The following is a 22,567-nucleotide window of genomic DNA, read 5'->3' as shown; positions in this document are numbered from 1 at the left end:
CATGTCACATATATGTGAATTATCTATGAATCACAGTTGTCTGATTGGGAATGTGAGTAATCGTTCCAAAATCACTTCAATTTCAGATTTTGGAATCTCTTCATGAAGGTCATTTTGGTCATAATCCGGAGTCACGTCTGGTGGTTGGGGATTGACAAAGATATTGAGAGGAAGGTGACATGTTGAGTATGTGTCAGCAAATTAGTGTGATCCTGGCCCAGCTTGTCTACACTCTTGGTCATGATCTCAGACTTCTTGGACATACATGCACATGGACTTTGCTGGATCTTCAGATGGTTATATGTTTTTGATCATAATTGATGCCCATTCAAAATGGTCCGAAGTTTTCACAATGACTTCTACTACAGCTACCAAAACCATTGGACATCTTCGCACCTTGTCTAGCCAGTGTGGTTTACCATTGCAGTTGGTGAGTGACAATGGTCCTCAATTCTGTTATGATTAATTTCAAAGGTTCCTAGCTTCAAATGGAATTCAGCACATACATATGGCTCCATACCATCCTGCTACAAACAGACTAAAGGAATGTTTTGTACAAATACTTAAGCATGCCTTAAGAGCTAACAAGTCTTTTTTGAGTCATCAGCAGATATTATAAAATGTCTTTCCTGTTATAGAACAGACTATATGCTTTACTACCCAGGAGCCACCTACAATTCTTTTCTTGAAGCAATCTTTGTGTATCTTTTGGAACCTGCTATGTCCTCATGCTAACTCACATTTAGCCAAATCCCAAGTTATGCAACTGATCAATGTCAGACTTTATCATTCTTTTCAAGTAGAATACTTGAACTTGCAACTATGGTTGTGAAGTGAAATGAACTTGTAAAATGCATGTGACGTGTTTTATTTGTGGTAAAACTATCCAATGGTATTTTTATGGAAACCAGATGTGGACCAGTTGCAGCCATCAAATACTGGAGATCAGAGATGTTATAGTAGGACTTTCTTTTCCTCTGATCAAACGTCCTTCTGATACAACTCCTAATTTTGATTAGTTGGTGGAAGAAACTTTGCTAAAAGTTTAAAAAGTTTTAAAAACTTTGCTAAAAGTTTAAAAAGTTTTAAAAAGTTTTAAAAGACATTTAGCTAGTGAGTTGCTATTCCAAGGGCAGAAAAATCCCTTGCAAGTTGAGAGTCTGCGGTAGTCCACATGCAACTTTGTTTTGTTATAAAGTGTTTCATGGAAGCCATATGATAATATGTTTATATATTTTGGAAGTTTTCTAAAGTAGGGTGGAGAAATGTGATGTACTGTCCCTTTAAGTGTTTGAGCACTCCTCCCTCCCCTGTGCAAAGCCTCACTTTCATATTACTTTCAGTTTCGCAGCCTGAACAATAAAACTACCATTGTACGCAGGCATCTGTTTCTATCAGCTCCCTTTGTATCTCTGTCTGTCTCTGTTGGGTCCAAATATAACAATATCCTCACCCCATTTCATAGTACTCCTTGCTGTAGCCTATAATCACATGGTCCTTCTGGTTTTTCCCAGCATTCGTGTGGCCTACACCAAAGCACAGGTGAGATCTTGATCTGGAATCTATTCAAAAGAACTAGCGTGTCCTGTTACAATGGATCAGAGTCAAAACTCTTTCTATGAGCACCTTCAAATTCTTGAGACCTTTGAATGCTAAACTCAGAGCCAAATCTGAATTTTACAAACGTTCAAAATCAGGTATTCAAAACCAGAGTTCAGATCTAAATTTTGAGGCTTGAGCCTTAAAACATAAAACTCATTATGTTTATCCTTTAGTATCCAAATCCTTAATTTCTTTACATTCTCAAAACTCCCAATAAATTCAATGAGCACATAGGATGCAGGATTGCAGGATCCAGTCTTAATAGTTTGAAAGCATTAACATAATAAACATGACCTTTTTATGTAAAGCACATTCACACACACACCTATTTTTAAAAAGCATACAATAACCAAAGAATTAAAATCTATATACAATCTTAAAGCAAAGAAGGGAAAGTGAGGATTTTTTTTTTCTAGTCAAATTTCTAATTCACCTCTACAGAATGCCATTTGCTTGGGAAGAGAGTGCTGAGCATTTACACATATAAATAGCATTTGTTATTGTAATCTGGCACAGGGATGAGGTGTGTGACATGCAGCCTGAAAAGACAGTCCTATGCTGTCCAGCCAAGAAGCAGCTTTGAAAGCATCAGAACACCATGTCCTCCCAGAACAGATGAAACAGATGGAATACATGTCCTTTTGCAGAGAGATTTGCCAGCTTCTCTGTGACACACATCCTCCCCCTCCACCTGACATTTGAAGTACATTGTTTCAATAATCATTTTAAAAAACCCATGTCTGTCTCTCATTTTGTAGAAGTCTAGCAATGGAGATACTGTGAACATGAAGCTACGATTAAATGTGATTAATATATTTTTATTGTTTTCAGTATTCACTCCCAAGTACAGATTTTGCATTTAGTTGATGCACTTGCATATGCAAATTTGGTGTGCACACCCGTTGGAAATCCACTGAAAATTTGGGCCTCAAAGTAAGCTGAGACTGAAACACCACAAGATTAAATATTGCCAAATAGCCTATTGCGCTTTGTGGTTTTTCAGCCATAGGGCATATTAAGCAGGAACAGCAGCAGGTCCCAGCAAAGCTTTTTTAACTCCATCTGCACTGGGAATTTTGGCAAAAGTGGGCCTGCTAGCCCGCCCCCAGATAAGGATGGAGGAGCAGGACAGCTGGCCACAGTCAAAAGGAGGAAGAATCAATTGGCCAACTGACTGTCCCCTGAAGACTGATTTGGGGAAAGGAATAGCCCTTTGGTTGCTTCAGAAAGAGGATACCAGATTGGAAAGGACAACAGAACTCCTGGCTTCTGCATGAAACAAGGTAAGACGTGATGAGGGAAATGGGAAGGGTGAAGGTTTAAAAAAAAAAAAAAAAGAGAGAGAGAGAGAGATAGAAGAGAAGGGGAAATAAGGAAGGAACCTTTGATGAAAAAAAGCAAATCTCCAAAAAAAATTGTGCATATGCAATGACCAGAAGTTCAGATACCAGCATGCTAAACGTAGCTGCTGGTTGTTATTACTTTACAGCTCCATTTCTATGAATCTCCTTTCTGAGAGGCAGCTGGCATTCTGTGAGTTAGAGTTGATATAGCATGTCACAGAGCAGAAACTCCCTTTGCAACCTCATGGAAACTTTACTTTTGTTCTTTCCTGTTGTGCTGTTTCCTTGAATCTGATTTCAGATTCAGTATAATTCAGTTTTTCATGTACAGGGGGGAAAAAACAGACAGTGGTTATTTTTTCTGATCTAGTTCACCCAAAGAAAGTTCTGATAGCCAAGGCTACAAATTTAATAGCTGAGGCATTTGTGCACATTCACTGAATTATCAGTTTTTCATTCATGAAGCACTTTGTAGTGCTAGGGAGTATACAAAGCATGATATAAAATGAATCTATATATTATTTTAAGAAATAAATAGTTCCATAAGTGGCATACCAAGATCAGCTTACATTTTTCTGAGGTGCTGAATCAAAATATTAAGTATCAATATGTCACATTTCACTGGTCAGATGAAACTACTGAGCTTGTCCAAGTTCAATGAGGGTTTTCATGTGTGGAATATAAACTATCTATATATTTATTACAAATCATTGACGATCCCATAAATCTCAGTGAGTGTTTTGTGCTGTGTCTGATCCTTGAATTTAACATAGGTGAGTCTCTTTGGCATAGTTGCCCCTCACATTCAAAGAAACTCATTCCAGGGGAGGTGGAAGAAAGACAGTCCTTGAGTAATAATTAGAGATACTGTGGCTAATGGAATGATGTTCATTGTTCATCTGAAATTCACACAATTGACAGAGTTCAGATACTTGCTTTATAAAGTGATTTTGTTTACACCAAAACATTAATATATTCCATACTGAAAGTAAGTGAAATTAGTCATCTTCTTTAAACACAGGATGAGATGGAATTTGATTGGTTGCTGCAGAGAGAGACCTTGGGGAGGGAACATAAGGAGAGGAAATTTCCATGAGGTTCTCCTGCTAGAATTTCCTTGTAATGTTTCTATTGGGGGAATGCAAGAGGCAGAGTTTGACATCACCCTCACCTTACTCTCCATAAGAATTATGGGGTTTTGCCTGTGTATCTCTGGGGGAACAGGGTCTTCTGCATGGGGGCTCTGTGCCAGCACCAGGGTTTCTGGTGGATTTCCCCATTTCACTAGCAGCAGGGTTCCATCTAGCTGCAGCACCAGGACTTCTACACTAGTTGTTGTGCTGGTTCCTCAATAAAGGGAGTGTCCATTACATAGAGGAGAAAAAAGGTTAAGCAGTTTGAGGCTGTTATTTTCCAATAAAATAATAATTTTATATGTTAGGGCCCTGGAAGGTGGGGGAGGGCAACAATGCTCCTCCACCCCAACTTATGACCAGAATTCCAAACCCACAGAGGGTCTCCTGGTCCAAGGTTTGGGGCAGGGTCGGGTGTGTGTGTTTGTGGGGGACGGGGTTGTTAAAATGCAGTGGAAGAGGCAATTCTGTTTTCCCTGTGGGAGGGGTGAGATCTAAATGTGGATTGAGAGACTCTCCTCTTTCCTCACCCTTCTGTCCGCCTCTAAAATATCATACTTAGTTATTTGTATATATATTTACATTTGAGTGAAGCAGTTATCTGCCCAGACTGCTGAATTATATTGAATCATTCATTCTTCCACGGTAACTGGTGGCCTGATTTAGTCAAAAGAAGTCTGTTTTCAGAGCTGCATGGGAAACTGAAGCCCTGAAAGAACTCTATGGGCTTGTGACATTTACAAATAGATTTTTGCTAAAATATTCCTTTAGTGATAAATTAGTATACTCTACTTAGATTGTAAGCATTTTACTTAAGCTGTAAGCACTTTAGGGAAGGGACTGTCTTTTTTTATTCTATTTGTACAGAGCCTAACACAGTGCGGTTCTGGTCCATAACTAGGGCTCCTAGGCACTATGATAATACAAATCATAAATAATAATACAGCAGCTAAGTCAGTTTAAAAAGCATACATATGCCTTTTTCTTCCTCATGTCATCTCAAAGAATCCTTACAGACATGGGGAGAAGTACAGTGTCACCATTCGTTACTGTCCATGACTTGTTCCTCCTATAAGTCTAGCCTGGCCAATGTGCCTACCTACCATGTCCCACCATTTAGTCTGTGATCAGCCTCTAGGTCTGTTTTGACTCTGTATTTGCATTATTTTCTTTGGCAAGCTATCACGTTTGTCTTCGCAGTGACCCCATCATCATAATCTGTTCAATTGCAGACAATCACGTTCCCTGATTTCACATCCCACTCTCCTTTGAACATCTTCATTTATCTTAAAATCATTCCAGTTTACACTTTCCGCCTTCCAAAGAACTCTTCTATGCTGCCTCCAGCCCTCTGATGTCTGTTTCATTTAATGCAGCTGCTTCCGGACCGTGGAGGAATACTATTACTATACTAGTCTGATACATTTTCACTTTGGTGCCAAACATAATGCTTTTATCAGTCCATAATTTCATCAACTTCTGTGCAGCATTTGTAGTTAAAGCACATCACTTGTTAATCTCATCCTTGATGGAATTGTCAGCACTGATCTAGCTTCCTAGGTACACATAAGATTTTACTTGTTCTATGACTTCACCTCTGCTGTATTTCAACACTTTATTGTCCTTTTCTCGTCTGACTATGTTTAAATACAAAAGAATCTGAGAATGAGTTTATCTGTTTCTTCAAGCTTAAATGATTACTGAAGTTGATACTGCTGATGCTAAGTGAAAAATGACATATCATGTCAGAGCTACTTTTTGGTTGATATATAACTTTTCATGTGAGGCTCACCAATCACTTTTCCAATATTAATTAACAATCTTTTAATACTTTCCTGCGTTGTATAGAGGTATCATATTGTTTCCATTTTACAGGTAGGTAAACTTATGTCTCGTATGTGTACGCCACGAAATTAGGTCGATTTTTTAGACGTTGATTTTTAGAAATAGATTTTGTACAGTCGATTGCGTATGTCCACACTAAGTGCATTAATTCGGTGCAGTGTGTCCTCACTACCATGGCTAGCATTGACTTATGGAGCAGTGCACTGTGGGTAGCTATCCCACAGTTCCTGCAGTCTCCACTGCCCATTGGAATTCTGGGTTAAGCTCCCAATGCCTGATGGGGCAAAAACATTGTTGCAGGTGGTTTTTGGTACATTCGTCAGTTGCCCCTCCCTCTGCGAAAGCAATGGCAGACAATCATTTCACGCCTTTTTTCCATGCAGACACCATACCACAGCAAGCATTGAGCACACTCAGCTTAGCTCACCATCACTGCGGCTGTTGTGTCCTGGGTGCTGCTGTCAGCAGACGGTGCAGTAGGTCTCCGAACCATCGTCACCCATCGCTTCCGCTGCAACTCTGCTCTCCTGCAGACTCCATACCACAGCAAGCATGGAGCCTGCTCAGCTCACCATCACCGCTGCTGTTGTGAGCATTATAAACACCTCACACATTATCCTGGAGTATATCCTGGGGTATGAGACACCAGCACGAGTTGGATTTTGATGAGGACATGGACACAGACGTTCCTGAAAGCATGGGTTGTGGCAATTGGGACATCACAGGCTGGTTGATACAGTGGAATGCCGATTCTGGGCCAGGAAAACAAGCACAGACTGGTGGGACCGCATAGTGTTGCAGGTATGGGATGATTCACAGTGGCTGCAAAACTTTCGCATGTGTAAGGCCACTTTCCTAGAACTCTGTGAGTTGCTTTCCCCCACCCTGAAGCGCAGGAATACCAAGATGAGAGCTGCCCTGACAGTTGAGAAATGAGTGGCAATAGCCCTGTGGAAGCTTGCAACGCCTGACAGTCAGGAATCAGTTTGGAGTGGGCAAGTCTACTGTGGGGGCTGCTGTGATCCGAGTAACCAATGCAATCAATGACATTCTGTTATCAACGGTAGTGACCCTGGGAAATGTGCAGGTCATAGTGGATGACTTTGCTGCAATGGGATTTTCTAACTGTGGTGGGGCGATAGATGGAATACATATCCCCATCTTGGCACCGGAGCACTTTGTCAACCATTACATGAACCACAAGGGGTACTTCTCAATGGTGCTGCAAGCACTGGTGGATCACAAGGGATGTTTCACCAACATCAAGGTGGGATGGCCGGGAAAGGTGCATAACGCTTGCATATTTGGGAACTCCGGGCTGTTTGAGCAGCTGCAAGAAGGGACTTACTTCCCAGACAGCAAAATTACCATTGGGGATGTTGAAATGCCTACAGTTATCCTTGGGGACCCAGCCTACCCCTTGCTCCCCTGGCTCATGAAGCCTTACACAGGCAACCTGGATAGTAGTAAGGAGCAGTTCAACTATAGGCTGAGCAAGTGCAGAATGGTGGTAGAATGTGCCTTTGGATGTTTAAATGCTCGCTGGCGCTGTTTGCTGACTACGTCAGACCTCAGCGCAACCAACACTCCCATTATTATTGCTGCTTGCTGTGTGCTCCATAATATCTGTGAGAGTAAGGGGGAGATGTTTGTGGCGGGGTGGGAGGTTGAGGCAAATAGCCTGGCATCCGATTTTGAGCAGCCAGACACCAGGGCAATTAGAAGAGCACAGCTAGGCGTGCTGTGCATCAGAGTGGCTTTGAAAACCAGTTTCATGACTGGCCAGGCTACAGTGTGACCATTGTGTGTGTTTCTCCTTGATGCAAACCCGCCTCCCTTGGTTGATTTTAATTCCTTGTAACCAAACCACCTTCCCTCCCCCCTTTGAAATAAAGTAACTATTGTTTTAAAACCATGCATTCTTTCTTTCTTAATTAAAAAAAGTGAGATAACTGACAAGGTAGCCAGGGTGGGGTGGGGTGGGGTGGGGGAGGAGGGAAGGACAAGGCCACATTGCTTTGTGTAGCCACACTACAGATCAAACTGTTTGAATGACAGCCTTCTGTTGCTTGGGCCATCCTCTGGAGTGCAGTGACTGGGTGCCCGGAGCCTCCTCCCTGCCCCCCCACCCCATGTTCTTGGGCATCTGGGTGAGGAGGATATGGAACTTGGGGAGGAGGTCAGGCAGTTATACAATGGATGCAGAAGGGGGTCTGTGCTCCTGTTGGCTTTCCTGCAGCTCCACCAGATGCTTCATCATGTCCGTTTGCTCCCCCATTAGTCTCAGCATCACCTCCTGCCTCCGCTCTTCGCACTCCTGCCTCTGCTCTTCGCACTCACTTAATGTTTTTCTGGCCTCTAACACTGAATGTCTCCAAGCCTTAAGCTGCGCCCTGTCAGAGCAGGAGGACTGCATGAGCTCACAAAACATGTCATCGCTTGTGTGGTTTTTTTTCCGCCTTCTAATCTGAGATAACCTCAGGGACAGAGATGATAAGGGGAGAGTAGAAACATTTGTACTTGGTGTGGGAGATAAAAAGGGAGAGTAAAATTTAAGATGATACATTTCTGAGAACAAAAGGGATACTCTTTCACAGTGAATCAAGCAATTCACAGCAGACAGCACATGTTCTTTAAGTACAAGGTCACATTTTGCCTTTTATATTGAGCACCTGCAGATATGGTGACACATCACACATGGCTGGGCAACAGAATTTGGTTTCCAGGCAGCCATGGTAAGGCACAGGGTATGTGGGGTTGGCTTCTTACTCATAACTTGTGGGAATGGTTTCAAACTGCAGTGCCATCCTTTCCCATAGCAAGCAATGGGTTGGGTTTCACATTTAAAAGGAGGGGCTGTGTTTTTTGGGTGAATGTGCAGCACACACCTAGCTCCCCCAGCCGCTTGGCTATTCTCTGGGATGATCCCTTTTAGCCAAGCACAAACAGCCCAGCATGAATGGGTTAAATCAAACATTAAACACTACTGCTTTTAAACCCTGTACTGTAGTTACAAATGTGCACTCACCAGAGCTGCCTTCTCCGGCTTCAGGGTCGGGGATCCTGCCTTGGGAGGGTATTGACTCCAGGGTGATGAAAAGGTCCTGGCTGCTGAGGAGAACAGATTCACTGCTTGCCTGATGCTCATTCTCCTCCTCCTCCTCCTCCTCTTCCTCATCCACAAAATCCTCCTCCCTGTTGCTTGAGACTCCCCCCTTGCAGGTGTCCACGGACAGTGGTGGGGTAGTGGTAGGGTCCGCCGCAGAATGCCATACAGCTGATCATAGAAGCGGCATGTATGGGGCTCTGATCCGGAGTGACCGTTTGCCTCCTTTGTCTTTTGGTAGGCTTGCCTGAGCTCCTTAACTTTCACGCGGCACTGCTGGGTGTCCCTGTTGTAGCCTCTCTCCACCATGCCCTGTGCAATTTTGGCATATATATTAGCATTTCTTCTTTTTGATCGGAGTTCGGCCTGCACAGATTCTTCTCCCCATACAGCAATCAGATCCAGTGTCTCCCTTTCAGTCCAGGCTGGAGCTCATTTGCGATTCTGGGACTGCATGGTCACCTGTGCTGCTGAGCTCGCCACGCTGACCAAACAGGAAATGAAATTCAAAAGTTCCCAGGGCTTTTCCTGTGTACCTGGCTAGTGCATCGGAGTTGAAAGTGCTATCCAGAGCAGTCACATTGGAGCACTCTGGGATAGCTCCCGGAGGCCAATACCGTCGATTTGTGTCTGCACTACCCCAAATTCAATCCAGCAAGGTCGATTTTAGAGCTAGTCCCCTTGCCGGGGAGGAGTACTGAAGTCAATTTTAAGAGCCCTTTAAGTCGATGGAACGGGGTTGGTTGTGTGGACGCATCCATTTTAAAATTGACCTAACGCGGCTAAATTTGACCTAACCCTGTAGTGTAGACCAGGGCTTAGGAACAGAGAGGTTCTATGATTTTTCTTACAGTCAGACATTGGTCTCTCTGGTGGATGGAGGAGTGAGGCCATTGTTCAACCTTTTAAGAGAGTAGAACTCATTTCGATCCAAGGCCAGAATATTACTGATTGATATGACACTACATGTTTTAAGTTCACCAATTTATTTACCAGATGTTTATTGAAGGCATCTTGTAAAAGATTTTAGACCTTGAATGAATGTGCAGCTTCCACAGAGAAGTATACTATGCATCTCAATGTTATGTATGTTTGCATCCTGCAATGCCCTCTGCAGGCAATTAAGAATGTACAAGTCTGTTTGAAGACAGTCTTTCAAAGTGATTCCTGGTGATGGTCATGCAGATGTCTTTTCCTTCATGTATACAATTTAGCCCACTGCTGGCATTGAAGGAAGGATTCAATTTCACAGGCTCCTTTTAGGCTCTATATAGCGTTCTTGTCAATGATTGTAGTCCTAATTCTGAAAATACAGGAACTCCAGCATCAAATTCACAAGGGGGTTGGGGGGGTGGAGGTGACAATCAGGGTCCAAATATCCCAAGGGGAGATCAAGGGGTATGAACCCCAAAGAATAAATAATTGAATCAATTAGTTGTAATCAATATTACTGTGTATAAAAATATGTCAAGTATGTCTCTTTTATGATAGCTTGTAATGTTCTGAACTCAATGGTCATTATAAGATATGTATACAGATGGGGATAATGAATTTATGTATATAGAATACTATTCTCCTGACCTGTTCTACTATTTAAAGTACAGCTCACACCAGGGAGGGGCTGCTCCCAAACTAGTTGTGTACACAAAAATACATTCAAGTACCCATCTGTTCTCCAGCTAGGAAGAGACAATGGTGAGCCATTACAGTTAATGGACAGACAGTGAAACAGAAAAGAAAACGTCAGACTTGGAAAACTAAGAAAAGAGGGAGTTTCCCTCACTCTGAGGGCTTGTCTACACTTAAAACTTTGCAGCGGCACAGGGCTTCAGTGTAACACTATATGGGCCAACAGGAGGGATTCTCCATCTCTCCGAGAGGTGGTAGCGCTGTTTACACTGGAAGTTAGAGAGGTTTCACTGTGTCATTCAGGAGTGTGGATTTTTCACTTCTCTGAGCGACATAGTTATACCAACTGAATTTCCTAGTGTAAATCAGGCCTGAGTGACTATGGCTATGAGTCATACAAGAAGAAAGAAGGGGATGGGGGGACAGAAAAACCTTTTAAAAATAGGCTTAGGGGCTAGGTATGGGTGGGTGGTTATCAGAATTTGGGCCAGCATCTCCGCGAGGTGCTGTCCGTGAAAACACTGGATCCCTTCTAGGACCAACCTGATAGTCATGGAGACTCCCACCCCTCCCTTACCACACTACTACTCTGCTTCTTAGCTTGTGTCAAATCCATCTGATGCTCCTTTTTAAAATTCTTGTACCAAGAATTCTACCATCTGATCATCAAAATCTTCCCCTCCTAGATTGTCAACTGCGGCAATGGCCTTAACTTTAAAGACAACTACTATTACTCCACTTACACACTCAGGACAAAGATGTCTGGGGAGTCCTTGTCCCCTTCCCCCCTGACCCCCAACCCCCCAAGGGTTTTCTAAGCAGTGGGTGAGAGATGCAGATACTTGTTCAAAGGATTGCAGTATGTTGAATCCAGCAATTACTCCTGTGTTTCTGGTGGCCTGAGAGTCTCAGAAACTGGCTGGAACAGTTATCACAGTGTTCATAGCCATGCCACCTGACTAGGCTCCCGCTCTCTCCTTTATTTTGCTCAGCACTCATGTGGAGACTTTCTCTGGGTAAAAGGCCTTCTTTCTCCCTGTGTAGGACACATGCACCTCGGATGTTTCTTTGCCATGTGTTTATCTTGAAAGGACAAAATTTTATGCCTGCTCCAGTGATAGAGATCCTTTTTTCCTGCCCTCTACTAGTCCTCTGCTTAATGCTGAAGATAGTATTAGAGTTGTGTTTGGGTGCTGTGACTGGCACTCAGAAAAGCACAAGAGCTGCAACTGTCCATGACTCTTGCACAGAGTAACAAAGATGGAGGTTTTTTGTGCCCTGGATCCTTTAAGGGTCATTGGCAAGAGCATGACACAATCTACTCTGTAGTTATTTCACTGAGAATGAATGACATTGAACAGTGGGCATCCTCGTCATTTCTCTGTCCTCAGCAGTAACCTTTATTAATTAGGAAGTAATGGGTTGGTAGATGGACAGCAGGTAGAAATACCATGTAGATAGACAAAAAGTTGGAGGGAGGCAAATAAACACAGCAGTACACAGATTAAAATGTGTGACTACTAGTAAAACCCCACGACTACAGGCAGCTTGAAAGATGTTTATGTTCAGATTATAGTTTTATGACTGGCTCGTTCCAATATTCATGAACACAGAGAGTATTTGCCTGAGGCATGATACAGTTTCAAAGCATTAAAACTGGTAATGATTGCTTAGCACTCTGAACAACATAATTATATTTTTGAGCATTTTATCAATTGATTTAAGGATGCACACTGTACATTGGAAAAAATATGATCTATCCTAGGAATAAAACTGATCCTTTCATCATTTGCATTGAGATCTGTAAAATTTGAAACTTTATATCCCCAAAATAAATCACATTTCTCTCATTTTACATATGTTTACATTTTACAAGGTTCATCATAATCAGTGTGACCCAATAACCTCTTGATGCCAACTGGCAGAAAACAGAGGGTGTATAGGGTTTTATAGGAATCCCCATAGGCAGATATATGCATAATAGTTTGCCAAAGGCTGGCATTTAAGATCTCTACTAAGAGTCAATAGCCTACTTGTCCTCATAATCATTGCAAAATGTATGCACAGATAATATTTAAAGAGTTATGCATCTATACTGAAAATTATGTTAAGGTCTTGGAGTTAAGGTTCGGCACCGGCAGGTGACATGCCTCAGAAATGTTCCTTTCTAGTAGGGGATAACAGATGCTTATGTCCTGGTATGGTCATATGTGTATTGTATGCCTCACAGTGGAGGCCTACTTGCATACTGAGATAGGTACCAGTCAAAAGGCTGTGAAATCTACAAGAGAGAAAATCTATGGGAAGAAACAAAACAGCAGTAAGGACAGGGGTGTCCTGTTTATGAATGGTTTCAGAGTAGCAGCCGTGTTAGTCTGTATTCGCAAAAAGAAAAGGAGTACTTGTGGCACCTTAGAGACTAACAAATTTATTTGAGCATAAGCTTTTGTGGGCTACAGTTCACTTCATCGAATATGAAGTGAGCTGTAGCCCACGAAAGCTTATGCTCAAATAAATTTGTTAGTCTCTAAGGTGCCACAAGTACTCCTTTTCTTTCTGTTTGTGAATGAAGACAAAGGATGGAACTTGTATATCTTAGGAAGCAAAGGAACACACACGGTCCTTCACATACGTGACAAGCTGACAGCACGTCTGTCTCTGAAAAGCGAATCACAGCCAAGCCTGGCTGTAAAGAACTGCAAGGATTTGAAGTGAGCAATACCCTAATAGACATGAGAGTATCTAGTTAATTAAGTCTAGGTTCTAGAATATGTTATGATTTTATTGTGTATATAACCATTTGTTTCCAATACTTCTCCTTGCTATTTAATCTGAATATCTGTGCTGGCAATTAAATACATTTCTACTTGATTTCACTCTGAATGTATCTAAGTGCTATGTGTTAAGCAGAGTGCTGATATGAGCTGAAGCTAGTAAGCTGAAGGGTACAGTTTCTTTGGAAGCAGCAAATCTGTGAATATTGTGAGCATCTGGTAGGCCAGCAGCTGAATTTTTTAGCAAGGTGATCAGAGGACATGGGGGTTGGAGTGTGCCTATTGCTAACCTGTAGAGAAATAGCAGGGCCTGTGATCCCTAGATGGGAGTGCTTGTGTTGCCAGTAGAGTTAGGGAACTGACCCCTGGCAGGCACAGACAAAGCTTTCTCATGATGCCCCAGAACCCTGGGTAATCCTGAGGGAGTATCACAGAACGCCCCACACAACATGTGCTTAAAAGTCTAATAAAACCAAAATTAGTGATACACTCATATTCCACAGGCCTGCTGCGCATGTAGAAATATACGTAGGGAAATACTCCTTCTGCAGTCACAGAAAGTTAACTTAATTGCTATGCAGTGATCCTTTCTCAAGAGCACAATTTCTGTGACAGATCTGGAACTCAGTTATGTTGTACATGTCTGGAGTATTTACGTTGGCTGCATTGGAGATATGCTGGATTTACACCAGAAGAATCTGCTCCTTTTACTTTGCTAGGACTCAGTATAGAATACCAGTATTGTTATGTTTTATGAAGATTTTCAGCACAGAATATTCCATTTAGCATGCAAAGTGAATATTTGTGTAAAGAACATCCCTTCCCCAACCTTCAGCATGAACAAAATCCTTTCATCTGAATGTTCTCTAATAGTGAATGCTAAAGGGCTTGAAAATGGTTGAAATGAACAGCCATTTGAAATCTGAATGGATGCTCTTGGACACGGGTTTTGAAGTATTTGGCCAGTTCTGTGTATGGGCCTTTTCTTTCTGAAAGAGGAAACACAGTAGGTGGCATAAATAGGAACCCCCAGATATGGAACTGTTAGTTTAGAATTACGAAGAAGGGCTGCCAAGCATGGCTCCAAGATTAAAAAGAAAATATAAACCCTTACAATCCAATTGTGTTCCAAGAGGAGGAGAGGGGATTGCTTCTTGCCACACCTATTTTTTTTACTCAAAATAATATAACCAGGGCTAATCAGAGGATGAGTCACTAAACTTGTCCATCCATAAGTATGCATGTGGGTACTCCAGTCTGGATGTGGATGATCCCCCACTTACTGTGTGGTTAGAGGGGAAAGCAAAAAGAAAGAGAATGTGGAGTTGTACACTGCTGGACAAAGCAAGTCCTTTTACATGAGCTGTTCTTCTGGTCAACTTTGCAATATTTGTGACTTGAGCACTTCTGAAACTCTTATGAAAAGCGGCTTCTTACGTGGGCTGATTTATTTTTCACTAATAGGCCATCCCACCAGGAACCCAGCAAACAAAATCTTTCTGCTCTGGTGCTTTAAGTACCTTATAAAAGTGAGAATAATGGAATGTAGATTGCTTAAAGTACTGTGTTCAAAACAATGCAGCAGAATAGATTTAAAAATACACTTCATTTTCTTTCCTCAAAATTCACCATTTTAAACAATTAAAACTATATGTAACAAAAGAAGTTCCTTGATGGTTTGGATGCATATATATTCCGTGATATAAATAAAGTCCCATTCCTTTAACCTTTAAATGTTTACTAAAGTTAAGCTGTAATTCACGTCTATCTCATTGCCATCTTGACAAACTCTCACCGCTAAAGGGTTTAGTAATAATGTATATAATAGCAGCTGCTGCACTCAGTGTTCTTTCTAATTTTTGATGATTTATTTTTGAAGTTTTATTTCTAAAGACTTCTGGTTTATTGTTGTGTGCTTTAATTGGACTGCAGTACGCTCCTCTTTTGATCACAGTGCAAGCAGCAAGCCATGCCTGGCTAAATCTTTAGGGTATCAGTAGCTTGATGGATTACTTCAGGGTCTCTGTTACTCCTGGGCTACATAGGAGGCAGCTCCTGGGACATAACAAGATGTAAGCATATCACAGGATCTAACAATGTCACTAGGGATTCCATACTGCCCAATAGACAAGGCATAGATTTCAAACAATAGGAGTAATAACGCCATTACCCTGATAACATTCACTCCTTATTCCTCCATCTGAAGGCTGAAGCTGAGACACAATGAAGTTCAAGTTCATTTGCATTCTCAAGGTGTTTCGCTGCATAATTATATCAAGATATTCTTGTGCCTTCTGAAAATTAGATGCTGTGTTTTTCATATCTGCTGATTGTCTCAGATTTAGGCTAAAAACTGGAAAAATCGTGCACCCCACAGCTGACAATAATATCAAGTTAGATTAGGAGCTTAATTTTTTATGTCATGGTGGTGCTGGGAGATTATTCTGAATAATGTTTGCCTCATTTAATCATCTTTGTGTAGACAATTTTAAAATGTTACTCAGTCAATTTATTATAAGTATCCTAACAGATCTGTGTTCTTACCATAAAAACTGCCTATAAGTAATTAATATGAGTAGAATGATTTTTTAAAAATTATTTATGAAAAAAATCACTCTCAGCTTTCAAGATACCTTTGAAAAATGAGGACTACCCCATGATCTGTGGGGAAAGTGGAGTTCACCTTATTTGTACAAATGTCTGTAATAGTTATGAGTCGCAAATTTAGTTCACAATCCAGCAATCAAATCTATATGGGGTACTTGTGAGAAACCTCACTTACTTCAATTGGGCTGTATGTACGGATGCATAGGGTCTGCCGAGATGGATCTGACTGCAGGATTCAGGCCATAATTTGAATATTGTTGCCTGGAGCAAGTATTCTATTAAAATAGCATTTTTAAATGCATCGTTTTAAAAAAAAATGTTTCTAAACTGTTGTGTGGACAATTGATGGGTCTATGAAAAACTGTGAATATTAATGATGTTAAACAAATATTTTTAACATTGAGTTTATTCAGGCAGGCCCCAGCAAGGCAGGGAGACAGAAAACAGAATGTTGGGTGCCTGATTTTCTCCAAAAAATGCTCAATTTTGTGGTATCTTGGAAAAATGCCAAATTCTGTGAGTACAGGAAAATGGAATCTACAAACCTCCAATGAGAGATAAATATGTCCATTCACACCTCTTAAAACTAGGATCCCTTCACATTCAGGAAGCTGACACTGTTCCAGTTTATACCTGGTCCATACTTTTGAAGTTATTGCCATAACCCTAAGGATTAGAAATTTGATTTTAAAAAAACCACACACAAAATCTGAGATTCGGAGCACCTTTCTAAGGGAAGAGGTAAATTCCACGGCCTCAGAATTGCAAAATATATAGGTTCCTGGTTTACAGCAGAGATCATGAGCGTCTAAAACCGTAACTTAGGATCCATCGTAAAATGATGGTATAAAAATCACCTGTCCATATTAGTATAGGATTTAAAAAATACTTCGATTATTTATTGATATATTATGTCTTCAGGCTTTTTTAAAACATATTTTGTGTTAAATGCATTCCCTTTAAACCTTGTAAACACTGTCATATAACCAAAAGCAGTACTTGTGGCACCTTAGAGACTAACCAATTTATTTGAGCATGAGCTTTCGTGAGCTACAGCTCACTTCATCGGATGCATACTGTGGCATCCGATGAAGTGAGCTGTAGCTCACGAAAGCTCATGTTCAAATAAATTGGTTAGTCTCTAAGGTGCCACAAGTACTCCTTTTCTTTTTGCGAATACAGACTAACACGGCTGTTACTCTGAAATCTGTCATATAACCATATTTATTGTTTTCTGTATTATTTATTGTTTTTAATTTGATTTTGGTCATAAAAATTCCCAATTCTGTTATTTAATTTATGAACTGGGATCCTAAGAAACATGACATGAGTAGTTGATTAATTAAAATAATTTAACCATATATGTTTTATAACGTATGTAATCAACCATTCTTCCAAAATCATAATTTTCCAATCTACTTTCTCTTACTTATAAACTTTATATTGATGAGCTGTTGCCAGATTATTCTATGCCAGTCATCACCTCATGTAACACCACAGGGAATATCCTCTCAAAAATTACTCAATGCAATATCAATTTCAACAAGATAAAATTTTTATAAGGTATTGTTAGGTCTGTAACATATTTTTCCTTTCAGCACAAATACTTAAAATAAAAAAAATGCCAAATATCTGTTTAAAAACAAGTAAAACAAAATATTGCACACAAGAATTATATAACTAAAAGATAGTGATACCAGTCGATGCCAACTATTTCCTTAAAGGTTCACCTAATGTGGCAGAGCTGGGAATGTCACTCTGAAGTTCCTAGCTTGATGCACTGCATTTGTAATCCATCTCTTTTTCTCCCTCTCACTTTATGTAAAAGTGGAGTGATTGTATCTGTTCCATAGTGAAGAGAGAAGCTAGTTTTCTGTTTTATAATCTTGATTTTCAACTCTGAGTGGGGAGATAGCAATGCAAGCTTATATGGTAGTAGAGAATATCTGAGTTTTTTCAACTGTTCATTTATATTCTTAACATTCTGAGCTTTCTTTAAAATGAGCAGTATTTGAGGTTTTTTTTTTAAAGGGTAGTATTGTTTTTGAATATTAGAAAATTGGCATGACTATGTTAGAGCTGACTTGTGGCTTACCCATTCCAGTTTCTTGTGTCTGAGAGAGGCCTGTACTAGATGCTTAGCAGGAAAATACAAGACAACTGGTAATGGACAATTATGGAACAACTTGCCCATAGTGGAAGTTTCTTTCTAACCCCTATGCTTGGTTCTTGTCCTGAGGATTTAGATTCTTTCTTATATAACTGTGGATGTTATCATCATCATCATCATCATCATAAATGACCAACCTTTTTTAAAAATATCACTTGGTCTCAAGGATACATATGCCAGTGAGCTTCAATGAGGTTAATTATTCCTGGTGTAGAAAATAGTGTTTCCATTTATTAGTTTTAAATTTGTTCCTTTCAGTTTTATTGACTATGTCCTCATTCTAGTCTTATAAGAAAAGGTGAACAGTAGCACCTTATTTAGCTTTTGTAGATCCGTTCTTGGAGCTGGGAGAATACAGGATTCTTCAGTTCATTGGCAACTTCAAAAAGTTGAAAAAAATTACTGTCCTCAGAGACCAAATGTTTTGTTTTGACAAAACTGAAATATTTTCTTCTGATTCTGAACATTGGTTAACCTTTTCAAAATTTTAAAAATAAATTTAAAGGGAACTTTTAAAAGAAAAGTCATTTCAAACCAAAAAAATCAAAACATTGCATTTTGTTTTCTGCTGAATCTGAATGTTTTGAATTGAGGTAGGGGCACTCTGTTATATCCCCTAATTTTTTTTTGTCTTTTCTCTAAACTAGACAGTCCCAATCTTTTCGGTTTCTCATCTGGCTGGAGTGACCTTCATGCTGCTAATCATTTTTTGTTACCAGTAATTGAAGCTCTTCTATTTCTGCTACATCTTTTAGAGAGAGGGTGGCCAAAACTGAACACCCTATATATTAATATATGAATATATTAATGGCATTTTTCAGAGAGTCATAGAACCATCAATTCCAAGGCCAGAAGGGAACGTGATCATCTAGTCTGACCTCCCGTATAAACAGGCTATAGAACTCCCCCAAAATAATCTCTAGAGAAGATCCATTAGACAACAACATCCAATTTTGATTTACAAATTGTCAGTGATGGAGAATCCACCATGATCCTTGCTAAATTGTTCCAGTGGTTAATTTCCCTCACTGTTAAAAATTTATACCTTATTTCCAATCTGAATTTGTCTAGCTTCACCTTCCATCCATTGGATCGTGTTATACCTTTCTCTGCAAATTGAAGAGTCCATTACGCCATATTTATTACCCATGTGGGTTCTTATAGACTGTAATCAAGTCACCCCTTGGCCCTCTCTTTGTTAAGCTAAATAGATTGAGGTCTTTGTGTCTATTACTATAAGGATGTTTTGTAATCCTTTAATCATTCTCATGACTCTTCTCTGAATACTCTCTATTTTTTTAACATCTTTCTTGAATTGTGGTTACTAGAACTGCACATTGTATGCCAGCAGCAGTCGCACCAGTGCCAAATAGATATGTAAAATAAGCTCTCTCCTCCTACTTGAGATTCCCTTGTTTATGTATCCCAGGATCACATTAGTCCTTTTGGATACAGCATTCAACTGGAAGCTCATGTTTGGCTGATTATTCACCATGACCCCTAAATCTTTTTCAGAGTCACTGCTTCCCAGGATAGAGTCTGCCATCCTGTAAGTATGGCCTATATTCTTTGTTCCAATATGTGTACATTTACATTTAGCCGTACTAAAATGCATATTGTCTGCAACCAGTTTACCAAATGATCCACATTGTTCTTTATTGGCATTTCTCAAACTGAGGTCCGCAGATCCCTGGGGTTCCGCAAGGGTACTCCATGGGGTCTGCCAGCCCTGCTGATCAACTCCTCCCTCTCCCTCCCAGTGCCTCCTGCACGCTGGGCAACAGCTGTTCTGCAGCATGCAGTAGGCGCTGAGAGGGAGGAGGAGGCACGTTTGTGGGAGGGGTTGGAATTATGTCTGGGTCCTCCGGCCCTGCTGATCAACTCCTCCTGCTCCTTTCCAGTGTCTCTGGGAGGCACTGGGAGGGAGGGAGAGGAGTTGAGGGAAGGAGTTGATCAGTGGGGCCAGCAGACCCCCTGGAGTACCCCTGGTTCCCCAATGTGCAGAAGGCGCTGGGAGGGAGGGGGAGGAGCAAGGATGGGGCACGCTCGGGGGATGGAGTGGAAAGAGGTGGGGAAGAGGAGGGGGAGATGTGGAGTGGGGGGTGGGGCCTGCAGCTGAGCAGGGGGCTTGGGGGTCCGTGAAATTTTTAAAATCAAAATGGGGGTCCTCGGATTGCTAAAGTTTGAGAACCACTCCTCTATATTACTGTCCTCTTCATTATTTACCACTCCCCCATTTTTTGTGTCACCTACAACTTTATCAGTTACAATTTTAAGTTTTCTTCTAGATCATTGGTAAAAATGTATTAAATCTTAACTTTTCTGTAACAATCTTTGTTTGTGAATATGCCTAGGTACCTTACAAGAATATACATAAAAAATTTTCTGTCTTGAATAGCTTATAATCTAATGATCATATCATGTTATGTTGTGCAAAATCCAGGAGATAACCCAACTTTTCAAAAATTAATCAGATACAAGTCTTTATTGAGGATAGGTAAATAAAACAAATATGGAATTTGATATCTGGAAAAGATGTTAAAAAGTGAACTTCCAAAGAGAGTTAGAACAGTGTTCAGACTATTATACGTCATGAGTATCTTCCCTGAGCTTCCCTCATCCCCATAAATCATACTTCTCTTGAAACAGATGAATGCACATAAAAACTGTGAGCCATATTGGTTGAGATTTCTTGACATTAAAGAGGGAATCAAAATCAGGCTTATACCGGAAAGGAAATCATTACCTTAACAATAGAAAGACTACTATGTATCTATCATTCAAAAGGGATTTGGACATCCAAATCCATAGACAGTTTTCACAGTCTCACCCTAGACATTCATGTGCTGCAATACACTCACTTTCAAAATACTAATCCTTTAAGACTGGGACATATACATATTACCATTTTGTTACAGTGAAACATTTTACATAACCAAAGAAACAAAATGCAATTCGAATGTTATTTTTGTAATTTCACAAGTTGCCAAGTAGTCAGGTACCATACATTATGTCCGTTTATGCAGTAGCTTATATTTTAATATATTTTCTATAACATTTAGAATGTTTGTTCAGTGTGTGTGTGTCTGTTTGTGTGCGCACATGCATACATGCATTTGGACATAGCAAAATAATTAATGTTAAATCTCTGCTCTGTTTTCCCCATTCACACATCATGTCTTGTAAGCTACATTTGAACAAGTGCTTTCTACATCTTTGGAATGGCTGTAATTTAATTGTGTAGACTTAATCTGTGTTTTGTGTGAAATATTTGACCATTGCCTCCTATCAGAGCACACCTGTTATTCATTTTCACACCTCTCTTTCAGAGTCTGAAGAGCATACGGTAGTCTGTGTAATATTGCCTGAGATGTTGAAAGCAGAAGAGAAGAGGATGTATTTTTTTAACGTCAAGAGAGCAACATCAGAGTGCTTTGGCTCACTTGCTCCACGAATACATGTACCCTAGATAGTCTTAGACTTCATTAAATCTTTTCTGTGGTTAGCTCTTGTATGATCATTATTTTGCAAAGATATGAAGGAAATGGGTAAGCCTGCCTGATATAAATATGTGTGAGAGAATTTCTCCATGATTTCCCACTCTTCTCAATGTATAATGTGATTATATTTGCAGAGATTAGTGATGGGATGAGTTGGGTGACAATTCTGGCATATTTTGTGCCTTTATTGAAATTTCCCTGCCATGATTTTTATGTATTTCAAGGTTAAATCTTGAAACTTCTAAGTGAACTCAAGCTGGAAGCATTTTATCAACTCCAAAAAGAGGAGCTGTGGTAGTAGGCCTGAGGCACTATAATAGAGTTGAAGTAGTAGCTAAGTACACTTTTTGGAATCACAATGGGTATCTTATCTGTCTATTCTCACTTCTTCCCTCCCCCTCCCCCAAAAGTTTTGAATCAGGTTTTAAGCAGCTTTAAAATAATTGGGGGGGGAGGGCGGGTGTTAAATGGTAACATGCTAAATATATTAAGCTATGGTTCTCCTGTCCTTTGGAAAAGAGGGCTATGACTCCATAACAAGGATTGGAGGGTCATGCCCCCCAGATCCATATGTGGGGGTTGCATCCACATATAGCTGTACCATGCAGTAGAAGGACTCAGCCATTTTCACAGCACCATCCCCCATCCTCCTTCACATAAACCACAAGGGTATCCTTGCAGAGATTTCCTCTCTTTGAGCCTCCGATATAAGTTGTAACGTAGTCAGGGAAAGAGAATCTGGCGCAATGATAGTAATTTGATCCATTCATTGTAACAGGTTTTTCAATTATTGAATGAAACAATGAGAACTGTCTCTTATCCTATATTGACAGGTTTCAGAGTAGCATCCGTGTTAGT

The 22,567-nt window shown here is 40.4% G+C and overlaps 1 long non-coding RNA gene across 1 annotated transcript; it reads left to right on the top strand.

The window, feature by feature from the left end:
• Positions 1-2,301: 2,301 nt before the first annotated feature.
• On the top strand, positions 2,302-21,676 carry LOC119565509. The gene is made up of 3 exons (XR_005224181.1): positions 2,302-2,885; positions 19,725-19,758; positions 21,539-21,676. It is a non-coding gene; the product is annotated as an uncharacterized LOC119565509 (long non-coding RNA).
• Positions 21,677-22,567: the final 891 nt, after the last annotated feature.

Source organism: Chelonia mydas, chromosome 2, assembly GCF_015237465.2.
Source record: "Chelonia mydas isolate rCheMyd1 chromosome 2, rCheMyd1.pri.v2, whole genome shotgun sequence".
NCBI lineage: Eukaryota > Metazoa > Chordata > Testudines > Cheloniidae > Chelonia > Chelonia mydas.
The sequence above is the reverse complement of the archived record's forward strand: the minus strand, read 5'-3'. Positions and strand labels throughout refer to the sequence as shown.